This window comes from Cupressus sempervirens, chromosome 3 (assembly GCF_028749045.1).
Source record: "Cupressus sempervirens isolate cs-2001-9-10 chromosome 3, ASM2874904v1, whole genome shotgun sequence".
Taxonomy (NCBI): domain Eukaryota; kingdom Viridiplantae; phylum Streptophyta; class Pinopsida; order Cupressales; family Cupressaceae; genus Cupressus; species Cupressus sempervirens.
In genome coordinates, this window is record NC_143120.1 from 342,530,215 (window position 1) to 342,552,648 (window position 22,434).

Consider the following 22,434-nt stretch of genomic DNA (forward strand, 5'->3'; position numbering starts at 1 on the left):
TATCTAATTCATTTCTCCATTTATTGTTTAGGTATGAAATAGTTAAATTTTTTAAATTATGAAAAAATCAAACTATTTTATAGTTAGAATGAATTTTCTTAATTTATATAGTATTTAAAAGATTATTTTTACATTTCTTTTTGGGATTCATGATATGGTTCAATTGTCTTTTTTTTCTATAACTCTAGTGGTTATATTGGGTATTTACATGTTGATCTTTTGATGCAACGACAACCCTATCTTGTACAATGAGTTCTTGCGAAGAATCACTCATAAAATAGGGTCAATGAGTTTAACTCAAAAACTACACATTGAATCTTGATATATCACAAATTAATTTAATTTGAAAAATATCCCCTACTTATCTTTTGATTAGATTAAGGATCTTTATAATAGATTCTTTGCAAGCCACAACTCTTGCTAAGGATTTTGTAAAGGGATTGCAAGTGAATTGGGTTAAGAAAATTTTATGGATAAGAACACTTGAGCTAGAGTAGTATTGAGATATGTGACCTCTTAGGAAGTCACATTCCTTCACCTTTGTGAGAATCACCTAAATGTAATAAGTTATAAGCATTCCATTCATAGTCATGAGAGATGGGTTCTTGTGAACCACCACTCATGAAACATAGATTGGGTCAATAAGTTTAACTCAAAAAACATATGGTTGAATCCTGATAGAAATGTCACAATTTAATGTTTTGTAGAGAATGTCTCTTACTTATCATGTGTTTTTATGGCTTGTGCAAGTTTTCTAGGCTTTATGTAGCATTTGAAAGATTATTTTGGAAACGATTATCCATAGTGAGAAAAAAGGACTAAGTGTGAACTAAATGTTGATGCAAAAACACACATAAACAATATTTTTAAGAAATCATGATTAGAAAATGTATTTATTAATAAGATTAAATAAATTAGGTACACAATTGATTTAGTTATTACCATTATTTAGTCTCCTTTAACCCCTTTTTTAAAGGAGAAGGAATACCCAAAACAACTAGATCAATTTTTTACCTAATTTATTTCATTATTGTTGCTCTGTAACTTCTCGTGTGCTACAATATTTTTGAATTTTGAAAATGGAAATTTTACCTAATGGGCCATCTCATCTCCCACCCCCTGGTATTGTTACCCCCTCTAGATTTTTTTGTTGGAGACCTATTTGTTAAGCCTATCAAGATTTGAGGGGAAAGTACTCTTAATTCTCTACCAAAATATTTCGCCAAAGATAACTAGAAAGACATGCTTCTGAGGGAGCCCTCAAGGAAGTTTGGAATCAATTTTGGTTGATTAACTCTCACAAAAAATGGAACTAAAATGTCCCTCCCAAACTCTATTGTAGAAAGAAACATGATATATTTTAACCTAGCCATCATTGGTAGATTTTCAAACTTGTTGCCTACCATTGATATGGTGAGGAAGTTAGTGGGAACCCCATGGAAACTTAGAGGTGACATAGTGGTCTCAAAGATGTTGGGAGGCCTATTCTTCTTCAACTTCATTACTAATGAATACCTTAATGCCATTCTCTTAGGTATGTGGATGTAATATGGCAAGAACTTCCTCACTCTTACAAAATGGAAAACATGTTTCCATCCTTTGATTGAACTTAGTAGAATGGCTCCATTCTAGGTCCAATCACCTAGTCTCCTCCTTGAATTCTAGGATGAGTAGGTCTTCAAGTGGATTGGGAACTCATTCAGAAACTATATCTCAGAAAATATGGTTACTTTGATGAAGTCGTGAATCTTTTTCTAGGTTTTGCATCAATGTAATGATCAAAAAATCCCTACCCAACTTTATGGTCTTGAAATCCAAGCCATAGTCTATGATAATCACACTCTCTTCTATCAAACATGTCATTCAATTTAAGCCACACAATGATGGCATGGTTACCCAATAGAATGATTTCACACTAAATAATAAGGTAGATGTTACTGAGATGGGAGTGGGTTGCTAAACCCTTTTGATAGATGAAACCCTTAAAAAATCCCCCATGTTTTAGTGGGTTGTGTCTCATCTTCCCCTAGAGTTGAAGATGGTGAGATTCTATGTGCTACTAGAATCATGGGTGATGACTTGAAGAGTCTTCTACTAGAGGTTTCCTTGAGTACAGTTGGTATTCTAGGTCTCCATCATTTTACCCCCTTTTTCCCTCTACTAGCCCCCCCTTCCAGTAAGTTTCAGGTTAGGAGAACTCTAGAATTTCTTGCCCTATCAAGGGTACCCTCCTCAGTAGATATTCCTTGCCTTGTCCTATTACCCATGGTGTTACACATGTCAATTGATGTGGAGACTGATTAGTAGACCATGAAGAAAAAATCCAAGAATAAAAAATTTAATGTTAGCATCAATGAAAAGGTGGGAAGATCTTCTAAAAGGTCTATAAGAAAGAAAAAATGTCCCAAGGGAGTTGTTGTGGGAAGGAAGTTCACCCTCAACCCAAGTAAAAAAGGTAAGAAATGATATTTCTTTCCTAAAATAGTAGTGGTTTGAACTATTACATTGAATGTTGATGGTATTCCTTTGGGGGAGTATCCTAAGCATTGGTGAGCATGGAGCATGATTGACATGTTGCATTCATGATTGTGTCTGTCATTGATGACAACATAGTATGGTTTTTGTAAAAATTGGAAAAGTAGCATGATAGCCCTCATTTTCATTATGCCTAAAATTTGAAAATCCATTGTGAAAATACTTGAACTATGTTGTTTGGTTAGGGTTTGTGTTTCATTTATTTTTAGTTTTTAGAAAAAAAAACCTAACCTAGTTATTTTTTTCCCTAGTCTAGTGTTGAAAATCTTTCCCTAAGCAAATCAATTTTTTATCCTAAGGTCATGTCTTTATTGTTGTCACAAAAAAATTCATCAAAATTTGCAATCATTCTTATCCTTATCCTAGGTTTTATTTTAAGCAAGAGATTGTATGTAATTCAAATTATATGTTACAATATTATGATCAAGGCTTATGCATCTAGTCATAAGGCTGAAATATCCCTCTCCCAATGTTACAATATAAGGGTTAGCGAATGGTTGTAAGGGTAAAGTTTGATTCTCCCAATATTAAGACATGTTATATGGTCATAGTGTTGTGTGTATCTAAATTGAGATCTTTGATCTTATGATCTGCTTCTTATTATATCATCTTAAGTGTTGGTAGGAAGAATTTAAAGTCAAAGTTATGATGCTATGACAAGTTGGTGATCGGCTAACCATAAAACAAGAAATGGAGGCCTATGACCATATGAGGATAAGGTGATTATAGGATCATAAAGACATAAAAGTACAAAGGGTGATTTTATAAGTTCCAATCTTATGACAATGGGGTAGTGAAGACATCATAATTAAATGCTTAGGAATTGTAAGATCGTAAGAGCAAAATAGGAGATGTTTGATGGCACAATAAGGTGATGATCGTAAAGATCATAAGGTAAAAGTGATAAAGTAAGATGGGCCATTTGAATTTGCATAAATTTTAAGGCATGTGGCATGTTAAGTTGTCTGATACTATGACAAGCTATGATCGTAAGATCTCAAGGGAAAATTCAAAGCTTTGCAAAGCTACGAAGAAGTAATGTATCATCAGATCATAATGGAAAAAATTGATGCTTCTAAGGATATGGTAAAGAAAGATAACCATTTTCATATGATCATAGGTCAATGTTAATAGCTAAAGATGACTCTTGATGGTATGAAGTCATTTTGCTAGCTATGGGTGAGAGGTTGTAAGGAACAAAGAATGAAGCTGCAATGTCATGCTAAAGCTATCTTATAACATCATAAGGAGTTTGAAGGGCAACAACAGAAGCTGCAGAAAATGGTCCATTAAGCCACAATCTTAAGATCATAGGCTAAGTAAAGGTGAGGTAAGATGCTATGCTAATATATAATCTATATTTTGTAAGATTGTAAAGGAATTAATGTTAAGCTCTAATGTCATGGTAACTGATCTACCATAAGATCATGGAAGCTATTTTCAAGGCTTATGACAATGCGATAAAGGGTTTGATTTTGAATGATCATAAGATCATAAAGACAAGGTTCCTTATCTAAGATGATATGAAGGACTCCTTCATTGTATAATATGAAGTAATCCTTCATTGTATCATAAGATTGTAAGCCCTATTTTGACATGAAAAGGTGGAATGTACTTTTTTGAACTAGAATAACAAGAAACCCTAGCCAATGGAATTTGAGTTAAGTTCAAAATTCTCTAAGCTAGAATAGTTATGTGGACACTCCATTTGAGATGATAGACTACACTAAATTTAAGGCTCAAGCATGTAGAGTATCAATGCATAGAGAATGTTATTGAATGTATACTTAGCATACAACATTCTACAATCTAGTAATTTATTACCATTTCCAAAGATTGGAGTTTTCAAAGCAATTTCAGATTTTCTACTACTAGCAGATTAATATTTTCAAAACCATTTACCAAAACTTTTTAGTATTCTCAATCAAAATAAAAATATTTCTAACAAGGAAGTAGAATAAGTAAAAGCTTCAGGCATGGAAGTAGTGGAAGATTTAGCTTCAAAGGGAGGAAATACTTGGTAGAGAAAACCTAAGAGGTTTGTTGAAGAATGGATAAAGTTGTTCCTAGAATCCTCAAATGCCAATTCTATAGATGATCATGTATTCATGGACCCATATGCTCTATGTAGAGATGTCACATGTCCTGGAGTTGTAGGTTATGAACTTTTTACATTTTTTTATAGCAACAGAGAAAAGAAGATCCCTATGTGCAATCCATGGAAGAAGAACTTGGCAAAGTTAATCTTTCTAGAGATCTTTTTGGATGTTGATTTGGTGAAGGTCCTAGTAAATTCATATAACCTGACCATAAAATTATTTCATATAAGGGATGGAACTATTCTATGAACCTTGGATAGAGCTTCTTTCATTGAAGCATTTGGACTAGACAGTGCCATGAGTGAACTAGTAGACCTGGTTGACCTATAAGAAAATTTTGAGAGAAACACCAAGGCCTACATTGATAAACCAATGCTATTTTATATTCTCATGGACCTAAAACAAGTGGGTACTTATCCCAAGAAGGTTGACAAGAAGATTCCTTTGGACAAGTTTAAGAATTATTTTGTAAAAATTGTGTATGGTGTCCACAAGGTAGTTGGTAAAGATGGAATAGATATGGTATATGGAGATGATTTTATCATTTCTAGAGATGTGCAAGACTCCTACCATGGTAGAGAATATGACTATGTGGAGTATATTCTAGTAAGCATGAAGGAGAACATTAGACCAACTTGGAGAGGGGATATGGAGAAATTTAGTCTCCATTACTACTCACTACTGATGCACATGATCCTATACAAGAATGTGGGGTATATAAACCCAAACTTTATTGATCACACATATGATATCAATGGAGAGATACCAATTCAATAATGTACATGGGTATGGGACACTTCTTATAATTATTCTAATTTTGTCTCCTATTTCAATAATTTCAGTACTATAATAATGAAAATGTTAGACTTAGGTTACTTTAGGGCACCTGAGGTAGTGAAGACTCTTTTGAGACCAGTCCTACTCCCTAAGAGAAAAATATTAGACCATAATTGGGGAGACATTTTCCTATTTCCAACCTTTTTCTGGATGAGGGTTTATGGTTGTCCCCAACTCCCACACATTTTTCCAAAGTTTATTCCCCCTAGACTAGCCATCATTGAATTCATGCGGTAGTTGTTAATGGCTAATATGGAGTATTTAGGACCTAAATTTCATAAGGGAACATTCTTATGTAGATTTTTTAATGTGGGGGACTTTTCAATTGGAAAAGATGCCCTAGATCATATTCATTCTTTCCTCCACCATTACAATCTATCAACTGGTCCTTATAGGATGTATGATCCTAATAATTGGATGAGGAATACCCTCAAAGAAATAAGAAATTATGTGTTTCCTAATACCAAGGAGTTGCCCCATGAAGACCTCATTCCCAATATTATTACTAAAGGGGAGGCAACAAATAAATTGTCAAAACTTGATGATGTACTAAGGGAAGAAAGGGAGTTGGAGAGAGCTTATCCAAATTTCAGGGATTTTTACCTAGATATCCCCTACCCATAAAGGATTAGAAATATGGTGGTTGACCATGCAAATATCATTGCATAAATGCCAGACAAACCATTTGGGAAATAAAATAGGGTCAATCTTGATAGCCTTGAACCTAAAGTGTCTTTGGAGTTAGAAGAAGATGACCCCATGAGGCATCATGGGTCACCAAAGGGAATAAGAGGCAAAAGATTGTCCATATCCTTGAGAAAGTAAAATAGAGGACATCATAGATCCTACCTAGTAGAAGTTAGTACTTTTTTTGACTTAAGACAAAGCTACATACAAGATAGGGTCATTGTAGCTAATAGTACATTCACTAACCTAGAACTAGCAACAATAAGGTTGGATGATAGGATAATCCAAGCCAAAAAAATTATAGAAGATGATGAGTTAATCAAAACATATGAGCTCAAGAGCTTCTTATATAAGATCAAATAGACTGAGCTGACGCTAAAAATGAAACTAGGTGAATTAGATGAGTAGAAGCAAGAATTGATTGAAAAGTTGCATGCATAAGTTGCAGAAAGTGAAATCATGACTCTTGAGGAGGCAAGGGATCTAGTGTAGAGGAGTGAGATGCTACTAGTGTCTAGTTGGGACATGGAACAAGTATTTATGCTTGACCAAGTTAGGAGATAAGAGAATGACAACTCAATGAGGCATATTGTGTCGGTGAACTACAAAGAGGATCTAGATTCAATATTGACACCAAGTCTCTAGCAGTATGGAGCATGGCTCCTTCAAAAAATGAACCCAAATTGATGGATGTGTAGAGCACATAATAGGGAAACATGATAGTATGGACACTATAGGGCACCTCTTGTATAGAGATCTCTAAGGCTATTAAACATTTCTCATTCATGAATGAGGTAAAGGTAGAGGAGATAGAGACAAGGCTAGCCAAATCCTTTCATGATATCATTGATGTTAGGAAGTACTATAAGGAAGAGCTTAGAAAGAGCCATGTTTATAGAGAGAATCAAGGAGTTTGAGGCTAAAGGCCAAGTGGTAGAAGTTGAAGTTGCATCTCTCAGAGAGAAACTATCTAATTCAGAGTAGACAACCATTATAGAATAAGGAAAGGAACAAGATGGTCAGGTACAAAAATCCAATGTCACAAAAAAGACTACAACATAGACTGAAGTACTCAAGATAGAGAAAATAGAGCCCAAAAGGATAAGCATTGATGCTCTACCAACATAGTAAGGTGATGAGGTAAGGACATTTGTCCTTAAGAGTATGATTGGCCATAGCATTTAAACTTTGAAGAGTATATCACAATAGGCCCATACATTATATAATTATATACAAAGTGCTAAATAATTTTGCAATGAAGCACTCTCATGGCTATCACCCACATTTAATCTTTGGGGGCCATCTACTCATTCTTAGAGAGTCTGATTATGTTGATGGCTAAAAAGCTAGATTTGCCTCATAACATAATTACAGGAAAGGAGAGCCTAGAAATAGTAAAAGAATTAATTGGCTACTTTACTGGAAAAATGCAAATAATACAAGGAAATTTGAAAGTTCTATCTCATGGAATTACGTCTTGTATTCCACCAATTCTAAATAATAGAAGTAAGTTAAGAGAATGGCAGGAATGGTTTGACTCATTCAGTGCAATATTAACTCAAGAGGCTATAGTGGCAATTTTTGCACATAAAGTTGATACCCCATTCAATAATTTAATTGACTCCTTGTTCAAAGCTGAAATAGATTTGAATAAGTTTTCAGTGAAGTCTAAAGCCATAACGAATGCTAGGTGGACTAAAGCCACAAAGGACCTAGAAGAGGATAAACTACAGAGTGGCCCACCAAGAGAGAGATCTATGCTTGGGAAGTGTTGGTAGAGATTAAAGCTCTATCAGTAAGAGGTAGTTGAGTAGCTATTTTTTGAGGATAGAAGAAGACAAAGAATTAAAGTTAAAGCTCAAACAATAAATAGCCACCTACAAATTTTTCAACTACATCCTCTTTGTGGATCAAGTATAGAGGAATGTCTTAATTATAACTTTTTGTACATGTCTTACCTCTTTTCTCTTCCATTAAGGTTTTGACATGTCTCCTCCTCACATCTATAGCTTTTTGGAATCCTTTATAAGGATTTACAAGATGTGGAGTAGAGGTCAGAAGTTTGTAGTTTTTTTAGTTTTATGTCATTTACAGTTTGCCCAATTTCAATCTTGTAAACTTGAAGAGTGAATATGAATGATCTAGTTGTCAAGTTCTGAGTTATATTGTGAGTCTATATTAGTATTGTATTCATTTTTAGAGGAAATTAATACAAAAGTGAATTTTTTCTGATGCAAATTCTTGCAGCAACTCCTTTCACTAGCCTTCTAAAGGCTTCCACAATCCAACTTTGGATTCTAGGACTTCTCACAAGTCCTCTTATCCACACCGAGTATACTCAATCAAAGGACCTAACAAAGCAATCCTACTTCAAAGGCCTCACCCACATACACAAGCAATGGAGACAACCAAAGGACAATCTACCCAATTGAAATCCATAATTTGTTTGGTTCCACCAAACCCACAACACTCCTTTCCACCTCTAGGCCTACAATCCTTGTAGCCTTCCCAAATCAATTTTTTTGTACTTTTCTCCTAATATCATTTAACAGCATAGGGACTTCTCCACTATTTCAAGTACCCTTTTAGGCACTCACTAGGATTCCAAGAGCTTTTTAGGAAGAACTTGTTCTAGCACCCCCAAACTCCTACTTGGTACCTAGGCCTAATTGATCAAGTTAGGCTAGGGCTTCAAGGAAGAATGGACTAGGTGGGTTCCCAAGACTCCAAATCATTTATGGAAATCCTAAACACATCCACTGCATCTACAATCAGAATTTCAATAGGTTAGAAGCACCTCCCAACATGATTGTCCCCATTTTGTCTGCAAAAACTAGTCAAGCACATAGTTATGCCTTACCTAGGGCCTGCTTGGAAAATTGCTTACCCTACTCACCACACCTCCAACTTCTAGAATCATTAAGGTAGGGACCTTAACTTACATATCCCTTAGTTTAAGAGGTTTCCACAATTGGATATGCAAGTTAGGGATGCATTTGTGTAGGGTCCAAGAAATCAAGGCTATTCAGGACCCTTGAGACAAAAATGTTGATAACTCATGAACCACAACTCCAAATTGTGTCAAACAAAAACCAAAAACTTTTGAACACACTCCTACAGATAATCCAATCACTAAGAAATCATGAAAATATTGTACAAAACCATACAATCCACTGCAACAGTAAAATTACCAAAAAATTAATGGTTTTTATTCATTTTTCTCCAAGCCACTCTTACAACATGATCTCTCCCCTTCCTCCTGAGATCACATATGATGTGTTTATAGGTTTACATGAAAATTGGGACAACCAAGTGGCCATTCCCAACAATAAAACAAAAAATTGAACTTTTTAAAAACACCAAGCAACATTATAAAAAGTTGTCAGCAACATTATAAAAAGTTGTCAGCAACTTTTATGCAACTTTTTGCATTTTTGCAAATTAGACTACCCAATGAACTTAACAAGTTCAAAAACATTCCACTAGGCCTATATTGACTCAAAACACCCTTAGAAGTCTAAATCTCTTCTCTATGTCCCCCCTTGGTCTCATTAAGTCACTTAGTTTATAACAACACCATAGTGCTAATGGACCTTACATGAGCCCTTATTACAAAATATGAACCAACTTCCTAACTATTTGGATCCTTCCTTCCTTGGAATAGCTAGGTGTCCTACATCATACTCACCCAGCCAATTAAACTCAAGCCTCTTGAGTTGGCAAGGTGGACACCTCATACCACAACTTCTTGATAACTAGTTCAGTCAGCCAACTTGCATCTTCAATGGGTTGGTCTCTCCATTTGATGAGATACTCCATATGTATCTGCCTCCTAGTGTTTCTACCTTCTCTCTTGTCCAAAATGCATTCAATTTCAGGGACTATTACCTTAGGAAGGGACTTGATGGTCTCATCTTCCCCTTTGAACACTTCATTTCCACCATATGCTTCCTCAAGTCCTTTATATGCATATAAGTCAAAAATGTTGAAGGCATTAGAGAGCCCAATGTCTAGAGGCAATTCTACCTTATAAGCATTTTGATCACACTTCTGCAAGATCCTAAAAGGACCTATCTTCCTCATCATCATTTTACTATACTTTCCTTTAGGGATTCTTTCCTTCTTTAGATGGACCATGACCAAGTATCCTACTACAAATTGGACGTCTCTCCTTTTGGTATTTGCAGCTTTCTCGTATTTCTCTATGGTCTTTACCAGTGTATCCTTAACTTCTTTGTGGATCTCTTGCATGACCTCCGCAAAGTCACTGGCTTGTGCACTACTTCTCTCTAAGGACTTGACATCTCTCAACTCCATCACACCTTTCAGATGAGTGCCATAAACAATCTGAAAAGGGCTAAGTCCAGTGGTCCTATTTACTGAGTCATTGTAGGCAAATTTATCTTGTGCTATGACTGAGTCCCATGATGAACCATGTTCCTTGGTAAGGCATCTCAATAGGTTTCCTAATGATCTATTCACAACCTCTATTTGACCATCTAATTGTGGATGGTATGCTAATGAAAAGGACAGATCTGTACCAAGCTTCTTCCACAAGGTCCTCCAAAAGTGATCGAGAAACTTAGTCTCCTTGTCAGAGATTATGGATAGTGGCAACCCATGTAGTCTAATGACCTCCTTAAAGAAGATCCCTACAATGTGGGAAGCATCATGATTGGTTTTGAATGGCAAGAAATGTGCCACTTTAGAAAATCTATCCACCACTACACAAATATTGCCATATCCTTGTTTTGTCTTTGGCAGCCCAAGCACAAAGTCCAAGCTCACTACATCCCAAGGCCTATTTGGGATTGGCAATGGAGTCTTACATTAGAAGTTCTTCCTTTTTCCTTTTGACATTCTACACAAGTTTCCACAAACCTCCTCACATCTATTGGCATCTTTGGCCAATTATAGAATCTTCTAACCAGTTCAAGGGTTTTGTCTAACCCAAAATGACCTGCTATGCCCCCACAATGCTTTTCCTTTATGATATTCTCCCTTAGTGATCCCATAGGGATACACAACTAGCTCCTTTTGAAAAGGAACCCTTCTTGTAGCATGTAATCTGCATATGTATTGTGGTACTACCCTATCATATCCTTGCAAACTTGATAGACCTCCTTGAAGTCCTCATCTTGAGCATACATGTCTTTGATGGAATGGAACCCACCATTTTCCAACCTCACCTCCTAAATGGTTAGATTTCTTCTATTGACGGCATCAGCAACCTTATTTTCCACCCCTTTCTTATTCTTGATGGTGAAGGTGTAGGATTGGAGATACTCCATCCACTTCACATGCCTGCGATTCAATTTTTCTTGCCTCTTTAAGAAACTCAATGCATCATTATCAATGTAAACAAAAAACTCTTTGGGTAATAAATAATGCCTCCACTTCCTTAAGGACTGAACCATGGCATACACTTCTAGATCATAAGTTGAATACCTCTGCTTGGCTTCATTCAACTTCTCACTGAAGAAGGAAACTTGCCTACCTTCTTGACTTAGGATGACTTCTATAGCCTAGTTACTTGCATCACATTCAATTATAAAAACCTTATTGAAGTTAGGCAACACTAGGATTGGTTGTTCTGCAACCTTTTTCTTCAAGGTTTCAAAGGCTTGATCAACCTCTTGGGTCCACCAAAACTGACATTTCCTTCCACCCTTAATGGTGTCTATCATGGGAGCACTTACATTGCTGAAACCTCTAATAAACTTCTTATAGAAGCTTGCTAGGCCATGGAATCCTTTGACCTCACTTGTTGTTCTTGGAGTGGGCCAATTCAATATGGCTTCCACCTTACTAGCATCCATTTTAAGGTTCCCCTTGGAGATAACAAATCCCAAGAAAACCAACTCCTCTTGCAAGAAGACACACTTCTTTGGATTGATCCTTAACTTTTCCTCTAACAATCTCTTCAACATTTTCTCAATATGATCTAAGTGCTCTCTTTTACTCTTACTGTAGATAAAAATATCATCCAAATATACTACAACAAAGTGGTTAATAAAGGGCTTGATTACCTCATTCATGAGTCTCATGAAGGTGCTTGGTGCATTTGAGAGCCCAAAGAGCATTACCATCCACTCAAAGAGCCCTTCATTGGTCTTGAATGTTGTTTTCCATTCATCCCTCTATTTGACCCTGATCTAGTGATAACCACTTTTCAAATCTATCTTGGTGTAGTATCTAGCCCCTCCTAGGCAATCCATCAAATCCTCCATCCTTGGCATTGGGAATCGATATCTAATGGTGATCTTGTTAATAGCCCTTGAGTCAGTAAATAACCTCCATGTGCCATCTTTCTTTGGGGCTAACAATCCTAGTACTGCACAAGGACTAATACTCCTCCTTATGAACCCCTTGCTTAAGAGTTCCTCCACTTGTCTAGTCAATTCTTCATTTTTTCTTGGTGTGAGTTTGTAAGAAGCCTTGTTTGGGAGTGTGGGGCCTGGTATTAAGTCAATATAATGACTCACCTCTTTGATAGGTGGAAGAGTCTCTATTTTTTCATCAGCAATCACTTCCTTGTACTTGCTCAACAAATCTTGGATCTCCTTGGGTCCCACTGTCCTCCATGGTTCTATTTTGTCCTCCTTGTACACCTTCTTCTTTTCTTGTGGTTTGACCATAATGGCATAATAGGGAGTATCCTTCTTTTTAATGGTCCTCACAAAACTCCTTCTCTCCAGCAACTAGCATGCTGCTAGCTTGAGGAGTCTCCTGCCTTTCCTCTAGTAGAGGCCTCATGGTGTATGTCCTTCCATCTTTGGTGATCTCATACACATTTGTTTTGCCTTGATGGTGTGCTTCCACATCATATTGCTAGGGCCTTCCCAAAATTAAGTGGCAATCATCCATATCAACCACATCACACAAGATTTTGTCATGGTAGTCCCCAATCTTAAATTCCACATATACCTGCTCATTCACCAAAGCTTGTTGTTCTTTTTTTAGCCATGACACTTTTTAAGGGTTAGGATGAGGCATCTTTTTCAACCCAAGTTTCTCTACCATAGAAATGGAAGCTAGATTATCAGTAGAACTAGAATCAACTATAACCTTACACACCTTACATTTATCTTGTAGGTGGTCCTGAACAAGGTCTTCCTTTGTGTCAGTTCCTTGATTGGAGCATTCTTCAACAAGGCCCTATTAAACATAAGGGATTCTCCATGCTCTAGATTTGAAACACCCCTACCTTCATGGTTTCTTTGAGTATCATCTTCATGTGCTAAGTGGACTCTCCTATCCCCTCCTTGCTGACTGTTCCCTTTTCTAGGACATCTAGAGGCCTAGTGCCCCACCTGATTGCAATTAAAGCATCTATCGGTGAACACTCCAAGAGTCCTACCCCCTGATCTACTTCTTCCATTGCCTCCCCTTCCTCTGAAACCTCCTCTTGAACTTGTCTCACCTTCTTGATTTTCTATATTGTTTGACTCTTCTTGGGGTTTGTAGAAGGAACCTCTCCCATTTAACCTTCCTCTACCTCTATTATTATTGGCTCCCCTTGACTTGTTTTGAGAGTCACATTTCCTTCTCATTTTTTCCTCAATCTTCAGTGCCATTTGAAAACATGAATGCACTGACTTTTGGTTAAACAAGGTGAGTTCATCTTGGATGGAGTACTTGAGGCCATTCAAGTATCTTGCTAACTTATACTTCTATGTTTCAATCACCTTGGCCCTTAAGGAGAGTTTATGGAACTCTTTAGTATAAATACCCACATCCATATCCTTTTGTCTTAGGGCTTGTAGTTTTTGGTGCACTAGGACTTAATAGTCCTTAGGAATGAATTGTCTATTCACCTCCAACTTCATTCTTTTCCATGTTGTGATTACATTATTGTTCTCATCAAGCCTCTCTATTTGGAGAAAGTTCCACCAACTTAAGATAGATCCTTTCATCTTTGCCTTTGCAATCTTCAACCTTTGTATTTTAGGGACGTTATGACATTCAAAGTGATTGTCCAATGCTTCAATCCAATCCATGCACTCTTCTATATTAAGCTTTCCATAAAACATAGGGATCTTTGTCTTGGTTTCCCTTCTTCCTATCCTTTCAAGGGCTTCCAACATAACCCTCTGGTCCTCTAGCAGGGCTTGTCTATTTCTATCCAGCTTTGGTGCATTTCCACCTTCTTCTACATTAGAGTCTTCTTGTGACCCTTTCTTCACCTTTCCTCTCAACTTCTCTATTTTCCCCTTCATCATCCTATTCTCCTCCCTTATAGCCCTACTCTCTGCCATCTATTCCTTGACCAATTTGGCCAACTCAACATTGGTTATCCTTAGAGGGATCTCCCTCTCTTCTTCATTGTCTACCATCATGTCTTCTTCTTGTCTTCCCAATCAAGACCTTAGTGTCTTTGATAAGACTTTATGTAGAGTCTTGTAGTACCTCCTTCCACTAGCCTTCTAAAGGCTTCCACAATCCAACTTTGGATTCTAGGACTTCTCACAAGTCCTCTTATCCACACCGAGTATACTCAATCATAGGACCTAAGAAAGAAATCCTACTTCAAAGGCCTTACCCACATACAAAAGCAATGGAGACAACCAAAGGACAATCTACCCAACCAAAATTCATAATTTTTTTGGTTCCACCAAACTCACAACACTCCTTTCCACCTCTAGGCCTACAATCCTTGTAGCCTTCCCAAATCATTTTTTTTGTACTTTTCTCCTAATATCCCTTAATATTATAAGGACTTCTCCACTATTTCAAGAACCCTTTTAGGCACTTACTAGGATTCCAAGAGATTTGCAAGAAGAACTTACTCTAGCACCCCCAAACTTCTGCTTGGTACCTAGGCCTAATTGATCAAGTTAGGCTAGGGCTTCAAGGAAGAATGGACTAGGTGGGTTCCCAAGACCCCAAATCATTTATGGAAATCCTAAATGCATCAACTGCATCTGTAATCAGCACTTCAATAGGTCAAAAGAAACTCCCAACATTATTGTCCCCATTTTGTCTGCAAAAACTAGTCAAGCACATGGTTATGCTTGACCTAGGGCCTGCTTGGAAAATTGCTTACCCTACTCACCATGCCTCCAAATTCTGGATTCATTAAGGTAGGGCCCTTAACTTGCATATCCCTTAGTTTAAGAGGTTTCCACCAGTGGATGTGCAAGTTAGGGCTTCATTTCTGCAAGGTCCTAGAAATCGGGGTTGTTCAAGATCCTTGAGACAAAAATGTTGATAACTCATGAACCACAACTCCAAATTGTGTCAAACCAAAACCAAAAAATTTTGAACACACTCCTACAAATAATCCAATCATTGAGAAATCATGAGAATATCATATAGAACCATACAATCCACTGCAATAGTAAAATTACCAAAAAATTAAAGGTTTTTATTCATTTTTCTCCAAGCCGCTCTTACAACATGATCTCTCCCCTTCCTCTTGAGATCACATATGCTCTATTTATAGGCCTACATGGCTATTGGGACAACGAAGTGGCCATTACAAACCATAAAAAAAACAAATAACAACTTTTTAAAAACACCAAGCAACATTATAAAAGTTGTCAGCAACTTTTATGCAACTTTTTGCATTTTTGCAAATTAGACTACCCAATGAACTTAACAAGTTCAAAAACATTCCACTAGGCCTATATTGACTCAAAACACCCTTAGAAATCTAAATCTCTTCTCTATGGCCCCCCTTGGTCTCAGTAAGCCACTTGGTTTATAACAACACCATAGTGCTAATGGACCTTACATGAGCCCTTATTACAAAATATGAACCAACTTCCTAACTACTTGGATCCTTCCTTCCCTGGAATAGCTAGGTGTCCTACATCATTTGCATATTTGTATATTTGACTTTTATCTCATTTCTTGTATATTTGTGATCTTGGGATTGAAGTGGACAATGTTCTTTCAATTTAATACAATTTAGATAAATTTTATATCTCTTATTGATTTCTTTTAGTTCAAAGAATTAAGTAACTACTTTCAATAAGTCATAGGGTTTTGGGTATATGAGAAAGATATGATAAGAATAAAATTCAAGGTTCTTTGTTGACAAATTTAATTGCAAGTCAATTAAATATGTCTAAAGTTGTTGGTTTTGACTCTATATGATAATTGGATAAGGAACTAATCAATTAGTTTCAATTTCAAGTTGATGGTTCTTAAGGTTGCAAAATAAATATATCAATCAAAAATCTCTTTTCCATGTTATGTACTGAAGAACTATCTATTGTAATCAAAAAGTTTATTGAAAATCTAAGAATAAATTATGACCATTATCTTCTATAAGGGATAAGTTTTAAAGAAGTATAACTGAGAAAGTTTCTGAAGAGAGAATCAAATAACCCATTACATTCATATCCTTGAGATGCACTTGCCTTTACCCTATAGAGCCTAAAGTGTAGATAGTTTAGTGTACTCTATTAAAGTTGGTTTAGAGTCAAGATCAATGTTGCTAAATATAGTACCTAGCTAATCTTTAGGTATTTTTTCATCTTGTGCATCTTGATAGTAGGTTTAGAGCAACTTGGTAGTCCCAACAACACCAACATAGCAGATATAGATCGCGATCGTATGGTCAGAGGTTTGATATTTAGGTTACATATGTTTTAGGATGTGTTATACATCATATATTGATGATAATGTTAAGTGTGTATTGAGTAAGTTGAAGACATGCAAAACATATCTATGATTTATAGAGACTAGTATAGAGACAGAGTATATAAGAAGTAGTTTGTGATGATTGGATTGTATCTCCTAATAGAGACAGATCATTATGTCTGAGTTTATACAGTGGTAGGGGATAGTCCGATGATGAAATAAGTGAGTGTGCAAGTAATGGATAGTGGGTTCATTGTTCTTGCCCCTAAAGTTGTTTGGAAAGTGGGTCCATCTACCTTCTACAACTCCTAATAGGGTAGGAATCTCCTTACATGGACTTAATGTCTCCTAATAGAGACTAATATCTACTAAATGTTTTATTGACTCCTACTAGGGTCCATCCTCTAGAATAAGGATTATTTATATTAATACATCATTTTATGGATACCATCCCCACCAGGGTTTTCCCTCTAATCAATGATTTCCCTAGTTAGCATATTTGGTATTATTGTGTTTTCCCTCCAATAGGAAATCCATGCCTAGCATGTTTTGATACAATCCTCCATATAAGTAAGGCCAAGTACAACACAAGTCATGGAAATATTTTCTCTAATGCCTCCCTCCATATCAGCTAGGAGCATTGTATCTGTAGCTTCTACATCACTACCCAAACCACTCCCATAGATAGGTATTTGCACCCTCTAGCACATACTTTGCATATTAGTCATGGATCAGCATTCTCATTATATATCATACATCCAATAAAGTGACTATCACCTCTCTTGTAGGTAGATGGAAGCTAGAGATTGGTGTATGCCACTGCTCTATTAATGTTGACAACTATTCTAAGTGTACCATTAGATCTGGCCACTTGTGCAAGTGCTCCAGTCCACATAGATGAATGTGTCCCCACTCAACCTTTGTGAGTCTCTTCACTAACACCATCATTGGGGGATAGTTCTCCTGTGGCTACAATGTCATCATTTCCATTTATAGCATTGACATGCAATAGTCAATGTTCCATTTATTTTCCAACTCTTTTTGCTTATCTTAGCATGGGGCATCATGCTCTATTCCCCCCATAGGAATCTCCATCACCCAAATCCACTGATTAGTCCAAATTAGCAGAAATTCCAATCCATGCAAAAATGGATTTGCAAAGATCAAAAAACTATGGAGATGCTGATCTAGCATCTCTGATGGCTACACAAACATCAGTTTTCCTGCCATTGGCTACTCTTTTTTCATCTACAGAGATGATGGCACAAAGATCATTGTCTGTGACCCTATCTCTACCCATATTTTCCCCTTAATTTTCTACGTAGACAACAAGATGAACCATATTATCTTTGAAGATGACAAGACATATCATGTTGGCTCTATAGAGCGTTTTACCCTATCGCATCATCTATGATGTTGATGAATCAGAGAACTATCATCTCTGCCCTGATCTCATTTTTTCTCCATTTATTACATAATAAATGCCAAAATTAAATGTGTAATTAAAACTTTGACAAGTAGGGATAGTCCACTTACCAATGGTCCCATGTCGGCTGACCTCTGGTGCTCTTAGACACACTCTCTAGGTTGTAGTCCCTCAATCAGATCCATCCTTTGCTATGGTTCTACGCTCTCTATGTGTGCAAATGACTCTTGCATGTGCCCAATGGAGGCCTATATAGGCTCTTAGAGGTCTCCTTTCCTTGGCCATCTTGATCTTGTTTATCCCCAAGTCATGCAAAATGTTTATTTATGTCTTTTTCCTACCCTTTCTTTTCTTTTAGGGTCTTTTTCATGAAAATTGCACAAAATTTATTTTTTGTTCTATTTTCTTGAGGGAGCACTCTCCTCCCTTGTCATGACTATGACACAACTCTTAGGACTCCTATCCTCTCTGAGGCAACCTATATTTTCTTTTCTTTGATATAATGTCGTCTTGACAGTACATCAAAGAGGGACAAAATGTAGACACTTTAAAAAAAAATGAACACTATATTAATTTATTTAATATTTCCTTTGACATTATAATTAATTATATTTGTCATATTCTTCTACTTATTTAATTAAATACGTTCATTTTCCTAATGTATTTAAATTTAATTTAAATGCATCCCCTCTAATGTGTTAAATTTAGTTAATGCATAATACACCATAAATCCTCTTTTATATAAATTTTAATTTATTTAATTACCTCCACTTTATTAAATTCAATTATCTTGTGATTAAGTTAAATCCTATTTAATTTTATCCTAATCCCACCTAGAACCTAGTCTACACCCATCACTATCATCCTTCTAAGCCTACCCATTAATTAATCCCACATAATTAATCCTAACCACCTTTCTAACCACCTTTTAGCCCCTAAATGTTTCCTCACACGTGTGAGAAACTCAAGATCCAATAAAAATTTCATTTTATTATTTTATCCAAAAAGTCTTACACTCTTACACACTTGTCCCCCTTTCCTTTCTCCAAGGTTTCTCACACACGTGTGAGCAAACCTTGAACCATCACTTTCACCAAAAAGGCTTATGTTGACCTTTGCATGGTTTGCCTCCTTAGCCCATGTGTCTCCCTTGTGGCACCTATGTGGATACCATATAGATGTGACCTCCTAAAGGCCTCTCTCAAGCCTATAAATAGAGCCCTTGTCTCAAGCATTTTTCATCTCCCTCCATTGCATTGTTATCATGCTAGTTTATTTTTAGAGCTTTTAGATATTTTAATGCTAAGAGCTAACCCTTTGTAGTTGTTTGCATTCTCAATCTTAATATTGCATTCTCATTCTAGATTTACATTGTTATCATTTACATTGTTAACTTAGTTTGATTTCTTACATCTATCACTCACCTCTTTAAATGCTCTCAAGAATAGTTGTTTCCATAGCCATCTCTTGAGGTATTTTTTATCACTAAGCATTAGTTTACATTCATTATTGCATTTTCATATTGTTGGAATTTATTGTTTTGTTTAGGAGAGCACATTCACATCCCACAGTCTAAAGCACACTAACAAGGCCTCTACTAGGCACCCTTGTTGAATTGCTTCGAGGTTGCATGGGGACTCTTGTTTATCAGTTGTATTAGTATTAAAACGCAATGTTAGTTATTAGTTATCTTGATTTTGATATTTTTATATGCACATGCTACTAACATTTTATTGTTTACACATGCTCCTGAAAGAGAAGGGTTTCACACATACACCTTCCATATATAGGAAATTTTACACTACCCAAGAAGGTTCTAGACATCAAACCCAAATCCTTGAGGCTGACCAACTAATGCAGAAGCTTTTAATGGCTTTTCATATTTAGAAAGTTTATTTTTATTAATAACCTCAAAATATTACTTCCAATTTCGAATGTTAGGTGGCAGTTCATCCTATCTCAGTTTTAGGAAGCTTCAAGAAAAAAATCAGTTTTTTTTGAGTTGTTTTGAAAAATTACCAAAAATGACAAAAAGTAGTTTTATGAAAAACTATCAAATAGTAATTTCAAATTTATTGGTAGTTCCAATTTTAATTCAAAATATTAAATCCAATTATGAATGTTAGTTGGTAGTTCATCTTATCTCATTTTTAGAAAGCTTCACAAAAAAAAATCAATTTTTTTGAGTTATTTTTAAAAATTACCAAAAATAGCAAAAAACAATTTTATACAAAACTGCCAAAAATAATAATATTTGATTTTTATTTAAATTTAAATTTATTCTCATAAAAGTAGTGGGGGGAGAGTTGGGAAGATAAATAAAGAATAATTTGGAGTTCTAATATTAATTTTTGTGTTCTTTCTCTCTTATGTTTCTGTCAATTATTTGAGGAATTTTTGGCTACATCGTTTGGTATCAGACCTCAAAAGGTCTAGGAAAATAATTTTTTTATATTTATGTGGTTATAAGTTTATGTTGATGTAGGTTGAGAAGAGGGACTAATTTCCAAAAATTGAGGTAGAAAAGACAAAAGATCCAGTTGTGGTAAATGATGGACTCATTCGAAGAGTTGGATTTATTGATGAAGTATTTGTAGAAAGGTAAAGAAGAATAGAAAATAAAAGAGAAAGAGCGTAAGAGGAAGGAGGAAGAGATGAGAATATTAGATTTGGAAGAAATGGTCAGAGAATTACAAGAAAGTTTTCAACAATTAAGAAAGTTAATGGAATTAGAAATGCAAAAATGGTACCTACCAGTCAAGAAGAAGATCACATGGCTCATTCAAAAGATTATTCAGAAGAAGAAAAGGAAAGAAGAGACACTAAAAATAAAGGAAGATCCAAAAAATGAAATGGTGACTATACCAATGACTGTTTTGACATCAAGAATTGAAGAAGTCAAGATAAACATAGTTGTGAAAGAGTATTTTTGTCATTTTTAGCCTTATGTTCAGAATAAGCAAATAGAAATGGTTTTCTATAATGAGATTTCTAATGAAGACGTTTCATAATTTTTTTAATGAGGTATATGAATGTTCCCAAAGGTGTTATGTTAATTGTGGCAGTGATGGATATGTCGATATATTATATGTTGAAGACATAAATGATAATGGTACAAAGGTTTATATAGAAGAAATGAAATTTTGTATTTTAAAGACTGAGAAGATATTGAGTAGAATATGGACTAAGAAAAATAAGAGGAAAAGGAATCCAATGACATATGCAAAGATGAATGATAAATTTTTAATAAATTGGAAGACTAGGAAGAAGGAATAAACTTGCATTCCTCTAAGTTAATAAAATCAATGTTTGATACAATGGAAAGAAAAGTTTAAGAAAAAAAACTATACACATTCAAAAACAACTTGCAGGAGCTATATCCTTTCAACCAAAGGGGAATGATGTAGGAGCTTTTAGTGACTTTCTAATGCATAACCTTTTAGTAGTTTTAAAAAAAGATTTTAATGTTAGTCTTAGTTTTTAGAAAGTTGATTTTTATTAATAACATAAAAATATTACTTCCAATTTAGAATGTTAGTTGGTAGTTCATCTTATCTCAGTTTTAGGAAGCTTCAAAAAATAAATCATCTTTTTCTGAGTTGTTTTAAAAAATTATGAAAAACAACAAAAGATAGTTTTATCAAAAAAATGTCAAAAATACTATTTTCAGATTTGTATTTCCTCTCATTGTAGTGGAAGAGAATTAGGAAGATGAATAAAGAATAATTTGAAGTTCTACTATTTATTTTTGTGTTCTTTCTCTCGATGATGCAGCCAAGAATTATTCAAATAATCAATAGAAACACAAGAGAGAAAGAACAAAAAAATAAATATTAGAACTCAAGATTATTCTTTATTAAACTTCCCAATTCTCTCTCCCTACAATGAGAGGAAATAAAAATTTAAATATAAATCTGAAATTACTATTTTTGATAGTTTTTTCATAAAACTATTTTTTTTCCATTTTTGGTAATTTTTCAAAACAACTCAAAAAATCTGATTTTTTTCTTTAAGCTTCCTAAAATTGAGATAAGATGAATTGCCAATTAACATTCGAAATTGGATGTAATATTTTGAGGTTTTAATAAAAATCAACTTTCTAAAACTAAAGAAAAGCACTAAAAGCTTTTTTAAAACTACTAAAAGATCATGCATCAGAAAGCCACTAAAAGCTCATGTATCACCAACCTTAAAATTACACATGGAGTTGGCTCAAAATAAATATTAATTTTATTTTGGAATTTTTAGGTGGTGCGAATC